The following is a 10,547-nucleotide window of genomic DNA, read 5'->3' as shown; positions in this document are numbered from 1 at the left end:
AGAGTGAGACAGGAATTTAAATTCTGCTAAAGAACTAAATGTTAAAGGTTCCTGGGTTGTCAGGCCTATGTTGCACAATCTGGATAATCAGCTGAATGTTCAATTTGTCCCTTTCTTCTCCAAGCCATTCTCAATGCCACCTAATAGCTTTCAGATTCCTTCTTGCCCAACTTTCTCCCCCTCAAATCATTGGATTTATATTCCGTGATTTCGGAAGACATAGGCTGAGACTTTGAGTGATTTAATCTTTCTTAACCAGTCCTTATTAGGAAATCTAATCACCTATACTTATACAGACTGAAGGCTAATTGCCTCAACAAGCACGCATTGAGAATGTCAATGAGCAATTTAAAACTATCTCCAAGGTCAATGTCATTGGTCCCATCTGTCCGCTCTCCTTGATCTCAGAAAAATCCATCTCTGCTGCACAGGATTATACGCTTGAGGTGATGACCAGATGCCCAAGTGGAAGCATCCTGTTGCACAGCCCTTGGACTTCACTGAAGAGATACGTCTAGAAAAAATAATCATAATCATCATCATAACAGCTGGGATATTTACCAGATGTAGGATCATCAGGGAAGTTATGCTTTACTAAGTGCTTTACTTTCATTATCTCATTGAAACCTCACAACGATCCCATGAAGTCGTAACTATTGTCAACCCCAGGGACGTTAAACCACTTGCAGTTAATAAGTAGTTGGGATGGGATTTGCACTCTGGTCTATCAGACTTCTCAGTTATTGCTTTTCACTACTTTGCTGATGCTGCGTCTGCTTTCACGATTTTGCTGAAAGCATGATTTTGCTTATTTTCTCAAAAGACAAGGACATTTTTTCCCACTTGCCCTTTTTACAAGTAAAGGGTACTCTGAATCTCACTTCATGCCAACTGTCTCTTGAGAGAACTCCAAAAACACTTAACAGCTTCTGAATGTAGCGGTGAATGGCCCTAGCTCTTTTCTCATTTAGACTCTTTCCATTCAGTCCAAGGGTCACCACACTGAAGTGTCAAACAAGATGGGTTTATGAAGGAAATACAGAAAAATCTAATGTGTTACTGAGAATTTCACAAGGTAAGAGACACAAGAACTACTGTGGCCTTACCCCAATGAGGTCCTTACCTCTGCTGAGTTTTACCATAAACATTAATTTTAAAAATAAATCTCACATGTTTAATTTGCTATTTTCTTCTTTCTGAAAATAACAAAGCATTCCCAAGAGATTACCTGGGGCTAAGGAGAGTAAATCACTGTTTTAGGCAGACCAAAGTTTTGAAGAAAGTCTACTCAAAGAGATTTCATGTGGCAAGCTGTCTAGGTCCTACTCGTGGGACAAGCCATAGAGTTAAAAAAAGAAAAGAAAAAGAAACTTTTTCAAGACTATGAGAAAAGCAGTACTTTATGCTATTTAGAGGAGCTTGGGAGACTTTCCCCCTCTCTGGTAAATGCCACAAAGGAGGCATTTCTCATGAAAACTTAAGTAGGAGACAGGCTGTAACATGGTGAGAGCTGGCCTCTGGGAATAGTTATGGGAGAGAGCGTGGAGCCAGGACCAGTAATTATGAGACACCAAGGAAAAAAGCAGAGGTTGCATAGACGTAAAATATTCCGAGAGGAAGAAAGAGAGTAAATGCTTTAAATGAAAGTAGTTCTCACCATACAAAACCCAACAGCGTTCACATCTGGTGTAGCGGAGATTGTATTAGACTTGGACATATCCTGGAAAGTATATTGAAAACTTGGATATATATTTCAAGCTATGCTGGATCGTCGAGAGACCTGGCATTTGAATCTTAGACCTACGTTTAACAATGTGAGTGACCTTGAGCAATTTATGACAGCCCCAAATTCATTATTTGCAAAAACGGGAGTCATGAAATAACATATGTGGAAGGACCGGCATACCTAGTAGGTGTTCGAAATGTATTTGTTGCATCTAAATCGTATAGCCAGTTTACACGAGGGACAAGAAGGCCTATTGTGGGCAACAGAACTGGGAACGGACCTCAGATTTCTCAAAACCAATCACTTGGTAACCATCAGGACAAGAGGATAGAGTTCGGCTACAGAACCAAAAACGAACAGGGTGTAGTCACTGAGTGCCTAAGCGGACAGCACTGTGGTAGGAGCAGAGAATAAAAAAGGAGCACCTATTGGGCACTGCTTCTGTCAATCAAGTTTAGGTGGCTCGCCACAAAAAGAACACAAGCATTGGGGTCAGACTTGCTTTCAAGTCTTGACTTTGCTTGTGTGACTTGGGTATAGCCTTTTCCAAGCCTCGGTTCCTGCATCCATAAAATGGGCACAAAAATACTGCCCTGCCATTTAAAGATTACAGATGATTATGAAAAAATGCCCAGCAGTTAGTAGACGTTTGATGCATGACAGTTATTGTTACTTAAAAGGCCATAGCTCCTTCTGAGCAGAAACTGAACCTCATGAATCTTTGTATTCTTCATTGTGTTTAGCACAATGCCTGTCATATATTAGGTATAATAAATCTTCATTAAATGGATAAATATATTTTAAAAAAAAGCGTTCAATGCTCTTGCACTAATTGCCATCAGATGGAGCTTTTGTCTCACTTGAGAGTTTTTTCCCCTAAAAGACCAACCGAGCACCACCTTTGACTTCAAGACAGAAGAACTACTTGGGAGTGTAGCATATCTTTAAGACAGAAGAACTACAATAGACATAAATTGGCTGGCTGGGGGTGTTTGCCTATTAATGGCACATTCAACTCCCACCTAAACATTGGTCATACCTTTGGTTTTGGACTCAGTCCTATATTCATTTCCCAGCGCCATCATGTCTGACAAGTCACTTCGGGAAAGTTAGTTACCTCTTTGAACTTAATTTCCTCATTCATAAATAATGACCTTAACAGTTGATGTGAAGATTGAAGGAGACAGCCTACGTAGAGTGCCAGACATATAATAGGCAGGGCAAGATTTGAAACTCGGTATGTGACACCAAAGCTCAAGCTCTTTATATTACATTTGATTTCCAAAGGGTTTTAAACTCCTTGAAGAAAGGAGCCATATCTTATTCAGAAGCACTTTGCATATACCTTAGTGCCCAGCATAATGCAGGGCAAAGAGTAGACATGTAATCAATACTCGTGGAGCTGAATTGCTTCCAACTGTTATCCATTCTGTAAGTGAATCAAGAACATTTCTGCTGGAAAATATGCCTTTGGGCCCAAGGAACCATAATTGATTCACAAAAACAAGAATACCGAAGAAACTTTCTTTCCCTTCTTAATATTATGAGACTGGTTGTTTGGGGGGAAAAACATAGACATTCTATCGTTTTGCTTTAATAAAGCTTTAGGCGAGTTAAACACTTAAGATGCCTCTAGAAGTGAGTAACAGAAAACCTAGATGAAACTAGCTTCACGAGTAAGTACGTTTATTGGCTTACGTGCTTGGAAGTGTGTGTCAGGACTGGTTCATCCAGTTCAGCGATGTGATCAAGGATCCAAGTTCCTTTTGTCTCTCTTCTGATAACAGTGTTGGCTTCATCATGGATGTAAGTTGCTCACTGGTAGAAAATAGGCTACATGTTGCCTCATTCATTTCTGGAAAGAAAACATGAGAGAAAGTATGCCACTCCCAAGCCCAGAACATATTTTTTCCCTTCATAATGTTCCCACTCCTTAAACAGTAATTGTCCTTGGGGCGCCTGGGTGGCTCAGACGGTTGAGCGGCCAACTCTTGATTTCAGCTTAGGTCATGATCCCAGGGTTGTGGGATCGAGCCACACATGGGACTCCGTGCTGAGTGTGGGTGGATCCTGCTGGGATCCTCTTTCTTTCTTTGTCCCTCTCCCCTGCTTACACACTCCCTTTCTCTAAAAAATAAAAAAATAAAATTAAAAAAAAAACACAAAAAACAAGTACTTGTCATCAGTGGAATGCCATGCACTGATAGGCTTAGATTAGGGATCCTGGCAAGGGATATGATATGATGGTTGGAGTTGGGGTCACTTTCTCAAATGCCATTGTTTCTACATAGGGGTGGGAGTGGAGTGGGGAAAAGAACAAAGGGGATTCAGTCACTGTGCCCCAGCAAAGAGTATTATGTTTGCAGAAAAGATGTGGAAGTTTTGTCTAGATGATATAATTGGGCTGACCCATAGCTGGTTAAATAGTTCCCTGGCTAACAAGCTAGAGATAGAAGTGACATATCACATACATCGGGAAGCTTCCATTCCTTTACCCTGCCAGCCAGATCGGGTTAAGTGCTCCTCCACCCTGCTTTTAAACAAAACTAGGAATTATTTCACACAAATACAGCCTGTTTATTATATACTTATGTAATTAGCTTCCAACCCAACCACGAGGCTGTTGAAAGCACATGTGGCCTTACCGTCTTAGTAGCCTCACCACGTGACACAGAATCTGACATACAAAGAGGTCAATTTTTAAATATGACTGAGTGAGCAGAACAATGGGTAGAAGTTTTAGGAAGGGAGATTTCAAATCCTCATATGGGCGAAAAGAAAACTTCCCAACAGTAAATGTATTATGTAAATTACTGACAATCATCAATCACTTAACCATAAAGAAGATGGATGTTGGATGAGGATACCTTTAAGGTTTCTTTTGATCTTGGAATTCAATGATGTTCCGAGTTTACTGATGGTGATCATGATGTACACCACATGATGGTGGCCCAGATGGTTCCCATATAGAAGTCAGGACATCCTGGGTGGCAGGAAGGTGCTATGATCGGTTGTTTGGCTCATGAAAATTTGAACCTTCTCTCCAGGGCCACGATCTCTACAAAGGGAGCACATTCCATTCTCCGTGTCAGCTGTGATGACCAGTCCTTGCTGATTGTGATGTGGTGTGCACTTAGCATTCTCTGTTTATTGGCCAGATTCCAAGACAACAAGAAACATAATCGAAAGAAGCTCGTGAGCCACTATAGTACCAGAGACGGGGAAGGAATTTCTTAACAGTTCGAGCCATCTTTAGCTCTAACAGTCTTTAAGGAAGAGCATAAACAAACACAGAAGTCCACGTGGCAGACGTTCAGTGTTTACCTGGTGCTGGGTATTGCGCAGGCCCTCTGTTTAGGGCAATAATGAGCACACGGAGACAAGGTTCTGGCCTACAATGAAGTTTAGAGTTTAGTTGGATATTTGCAAGATGCACACATTGTGCGCACGCACACACACACACACACACACACACGCAATACTTGAGAAATGTACAAAACAACATCCAGGGCAGCAAAGGGGTGATCAGACAATATAACACCCAGGAATGTTCTACACACAGAACAACCTTCTACTCACCTCCTATCCTGTGCTAACCATTCAGTTTGCTTCTAACACAGACACTTTATCTTATTAGGACTACTTTTTAAAAAAATATTTATTTTGAAGGAGAGAGAGAGAGCATGCACACAAGCAGCGGAGGGGCAGAGAAAGAGGGAGAGGGAGAGAGAGAATCCCAAGCAGGCTCCTTGCTGTGAGCATAGAACCCAATGGGGAGCTCGATCATACGAACTGTGAGATCATGACCTAAGCCAAAATCAAGTCAGACTCTTAACCAGCTGAGCCACCCAGGCACCCCTAGAACTGACTTTCTTAAACTCTTTGAGTTCACTAACTATTTCATGCAACCTCAGCTTGCTCTCTGTTGAAGTCATATTTTTAGCACCATTTTTATTAGTATAAAAGTGACACATCATTCTTCTGCCCCTCAGAACCAGTTAGCATAGTGGTATATATTCTCTCATTGTGTGTGTGTGTGTGTGTGTGTGTGTGTGTATTCTTTCACAAATTTATGAGGTTTTCACAAGCTAGAACACTACATATATACATATATATACATATATATACATATGTATATATATATATAGCTCAAACAGTCTTTAAGGAAGAGCGTAATATATACCTAGACATATTCTAGATCTTTTTATACGTATACACATATATATATATGTATACATATATATATATACACATATATATATATATATATATGCAAAATTGTTAACTGTGGTTTTCTCTGGGGGAAGAATAGTGTTGGGACTTTTATTCTACACTCTTCTACATTGTTCTTTTAAGGAACAAAGAAGTATTTGAATAAATTACTTAAATTTCTAGGGGAGAAAATACAATCTCTAGTTGCCAGTTGTCCAGTTGCCAATGAAAAGTACCTATTCTCTTAATCTGACTCATGACAGTGGTCTTCATCTTTGGGGGCAGGGCAAGAAATGAAAAAAAAAAGGTACTTTTTTTTTTCCCTAGAGGGGAATAAAGACAGAAAAATGAGAAAGAAGAGTCTTGAGTTTTTACTAGAGCCCCAAAGTACTTAATGATTAAAAGAGCAAGTTGCCTCGGTGGCTCAGTCAGTTAAGGGTCCAGCTTCGGCTCAGGTCATGATCTCATAGTTTGTGAGTTCGAGCCCTGAATCTGGCTCTGTGCTGACAGCTCAGAGCCTGGAGCCTGCTTTGGATTCTGTGTCTCCCTCTCTCTGCCCTTCCCCCACTCATGCACACGCGCACGCTCTCGCTCTCTCTCTCTCTCTCTCTCTCTCTCTCAAATAAACATTTAAAAAATAAATAAAACAACAACGACAAGCAAGTGTCAGGGGATAAAGGGCACTCTACGTTGGAGAAGTACTCATTCTCAGAGGGCTTCTCAGGGGGCAGGAGTCTTGTGTAGAGAAAGCCGAACCACCTGGAAATGAGGGAGCATGAGTCTTAGAGCTGGTTCTGCTAAACCCAGATCTTTGAACCTGGAGGAGTCATGGCATCTCTGTTGGCTTCAGTTTCTCATCTTTTAGGATAGATAATTCTGGAATATTTGAAAACTGAAAATTACCGGGGACCCTCAACTCTTCAACCTTGCCAAGTAAAGGCAACGAAAAGGAAAACGCAAACAAACTGCAAAACAAGAATCCGTCATGGTGTTCCATCATCATGTCATACACGAAAGGACACATTAGTGCCAAAGTGTAGGGACACAACCTTACGTTTAAAAAATTAGGGGCGCCTGCGTGCCTTGGTCAGTTAAGCGTCTGACTCTTGATTTTGGTTCAGGTCATGAACTCATGGTTTGTGATATCGAGTCCCAAATCGGACTCTGTGCTGACAGTGCGGAGCCTGCTTGGGATTCTGTCTCTCCTTGTCCCTTCCCCACTTGCACTCTCTTTCTGCTTCTCTCTGCCCCTCCTCTGCTTGCATGCTCTCCCTCTCTCTCTTAAAATAAATACACATTGGGGCGCCCGGGTGGCTCAGTCGGTTGGGCGTCCGACTTCGGCTCAGATCATGATCTCACGGTCAGTGGGTTCGAGCCCCGCGTCGGGCTCTGTGCTGACAGCTCGGAGCCTGGAGCCTGCTTCACATTCTGTGTCTCCCTCTCTCTCTGACCCTCCCCCGTTCATGCTCTGTCTCTCTCTGTCTCAAAAATAAACAAAACATTAAAATAAATACACATTAAAAAAAACTTTAAAAAAATCAGCCTTGTGTAAAAACTCTCAAAATCTGCCCTTATTTGTCTCTTTGCTTCATCGGCAACTGCAAACTTTGTCATGGACTGCACTTGGGAACCTCAGCGCTAAGCCCTGTGAATTTCTTCCTGGGGCTACAGTGCCTTCGGGCTCTGATCCTGTGCCTGACCCCAGACAGCTCACCGAATGGCAAATTCAGAGACTGCAAAGGTGGAGTAGAAGCCACACCGCGGGGCACTAAGAAAATAATCATTATTGAATAATGGCCACACGCCAGGTACACATGTGGGTGATGAAATTCCACGGAGAACAAAATAAACACAGGAGCTGCCTTCATGGAACTTATTCTTTTCCATTAGGGAACCAGATTACTAACAAAGACACAGGAAATACGGAGTATATCAGAGGGTCTTAGATACCACAGAGAAAAAATAAAGCCTAGTAACTTTGATAGGTAGTCATTCAAGTGTGAAAAGTGGTCAGGAATGGTCTTCCTGAGCAGAATCTAGAAGGAAAGGAAGGAGTGAACCGTGTAGATATCTAAGGGAGAGCACTTTGGCACAAGGTCTAGTAACTACAAATGCCCTTAAGTAGGAAGTGTGCTTGATATAGTCCAGGAACAGCTAGGCTGGGAGGTAAGGACAGGGAGGAAGTTGAAGTCAGAGGTAGTAAACACACAGGACCTTAGGAGCTCGGAGAAGGACTGGCTCTTCTGAATGCACAGCAAGCTAGTGGAGGGGGTCGTGCAGCAAGTGACACAGTCTGATTTATGTTTTAATAAAATTGCTGTGCTACTGTATAAACTCTGGGTGGACAAAGGCAGAAGCAGGGAATCCAGCTGATGTTGTAATTTCCAGCCTAGGGAATAAAAAGAATAGACAGAGGAAGGTGCTCCCTGAAACATACACACGCCTGTGCTGTTTCTCCTGCCGCTTTCAGGGTTGGAGAAATAGGGAAACAATGTGTTTTTCAGTGGGAGGAAGGCTAAGATTTAGAAATACACATATCTGTACCTATTTGTGTATATATGTTTACTATATCTCCGTATGTTTGCCATATATCTTTAGGTATTTGCTTACATTGTATGCTACACATGAAATGTTCCTTTATGACTAAATGCTTTCCCTCTAGTTCCACCCTAATTTTAGTTCCCTTAAGATTTTCCTTCTTACTTCTACTTTTATTAGTGAATTATTTTATATATTCCATGGAAACCCCATGTATCAGTCAAGATGGAGCAGGTTATGCGGCTGTAACAAACAGACCTCAAAATCTTGATTTAACACCACAAAAGTATATGCCTAATGTGAATCAGCAGGCGGACGCTGATGGTATTGGTTACAAGAGACCAGACTGAAAGAAGCTTCACTTCAACCCTTGGATCCACAGTTGTTGAGGCAGGAAAAGGGTACATGGAAAATTCTGTACTGCCTTTTAAAGCCCAGAAATAATACCCACTGTTTTCCCTCACACCTCACTGGAGTAAGTCATACAGTGCTACTAACTTCCATGAGGCAGGAAAATACAGTTGTACCAAGTACCTGGAAGAATAAGTGGAAAAACGTCAAACAGTCCTAATGATTCCCATGGTCTGGCTCTCTTTCTGATTGGATCCCATATTTGCTTTGCTTTTACCCTTACAGTTGGAGCTTTCCTGGGTAAATCTTCCCTGTTTATCTTAATTGAAATTTTTATTACCTATAAATACCCCCAATCACTCATACTCACGTTCAGATGACATTGTGCATTACCTTATATTGTAGTTATTTTTGTACAGACATACAAGTGACATCTGCTGTTCTGAGTGCCCACCTATCTTTTTCTTTACCTGACTAGGTTGGTCTTTGTAGCCAGAAAATCAATCCAAAGAGGTCCTAGGGGGAAATATATTTCACAAAGATTAAAAAAAAGAAAATGGAGATGCCTGTTTCCTTTAGACCCCTTCTGTTCTTGGATAATACAACCTTCCCTTCCCATCCGTCATGCCCTCTTGGGTTTGCAATACATGTGGCAATGGGAGCAAGGAATTCCAGATGTTCTCTGCTGCCTGAAGCCCAGCCAAAGTTCATTTTGTTAAGTGCTTGCTAGCAAGGGAAAAGCGACAGCATCAAGTGGTTCCCTCGTTAGACTGACGCACTGGTGAGTGGCAGGGCGCCATCTTGAACAGTGGTGTTAGGCTTCCAACTCTGAAGACACTCTAAGACGGTCCCAAACAAAGGCATTGTTTTGATTTTCCAGGTTGGGGACTGAGCTCCACATGTCATCTCACTATTCAGAGTATCACACTTTCTTTCTTGACATTCTAGAGATTTCTGACTGCATAGCAATATGACGTGGAGAGGAAAGTGCAAAGCTGCAGAAGCCTTCCAGGTGGAACCATCTTTTCAGACTTCTTAAACAATTATCTGATTTATTAAAAGTAAGGTCTCCTCTTAATTAAGTAACATGTGTTAAAGATTGCTATTTTTGTCGGCAGTCCTATAAATAAAGGAGAGTGAACACACCAGGTAAGAAGATGCAATAGAGTGATGCCAAGATAGACAAAAATCCTTGGGAGGACTTGGGTGGTGGCGGGGGGGGGATTGTCATGTTTTAAAACAGACTCCTACATTTTGCCATGAGTAGAAACAATATTTCATTTGTTTGACTAAATAGGATGATTCTTGCAAGCGGGGACTATTTTTCCTTTTTTTCTTTCCTTGCATACTGCAGCCCAACATGTTGCATTGCCTACAGGAGACATCAATAAACACTTGTCCAGTGAACAGACAGAAATGGTACCAAGCTTGCTTTTTCTATCCAACAGGTGGCATTGTTGTTTTATAATTGGCCTTAGAACCAGCCCAGCAGCTAAGCAACCACCATCTGTTTCTGTTGTTGTTGCTGTTGTTTAAAAAAAAAAAAAATCCCACCTATTGTTCATGGAATAGGGCAGAAATGAGGAGAACACATATTCTTTTTAGAGCACTTTATTGTTGAGAAGACAAATATGACTGATGAGTCATTTCTATTACAGGGCATTAGCGAATGATAAGAAATACTTAGCTTTCCCCCTTTCCATTTCTCTGGATGGATGGA

The 10,547-nt window shown here is 41.5% G+C and overlaps 1 long non-coding RNA gene across 1 annotated transcript; it reads right to left on the bottom strand.

Annotated features, from left to right (window-relative positions):
- Positions 1 to 225: 225 nt before the first annotated feature.
- LOC125925137 (uncharacterized) lies at positions 226 to 4,815 on the bottom strand. Its single transcript, XR_007458710.1, has 3 exons — positions 4,594 to 4,815; positions 3,425 to 3,581; positions 226 to 514 (listed from the first exon to the last, which is right to left on the bottom strand). It is a non-coding gene; the product is annotated as an uncharacterized LOC125925137 (long non-coding RNA).
- Positions 4,816 to 10,547: the final 5,732 nt, after the last annotated feature.

The sequence above is a fragment of the Panthera uncia genome, chromosome F1 (genome assembly GCF_023721935.1).
Source record: "Panthera uncia isolate 11264 chromosome F1, Puncia_PCG_1.0, whole genome shotgun sequence".
Taxonomy (NCBI): domain Eukaryota; kingdom Metazoa; phylum Chordata; class Mammalia; order Carnivora; family Felidae; genus Panthera; species Panthera uncia.
Note: the sequence above shows the minus strand (reverse complement) of the source record. Positions and strands in the feature narration are given on the sequence as shown.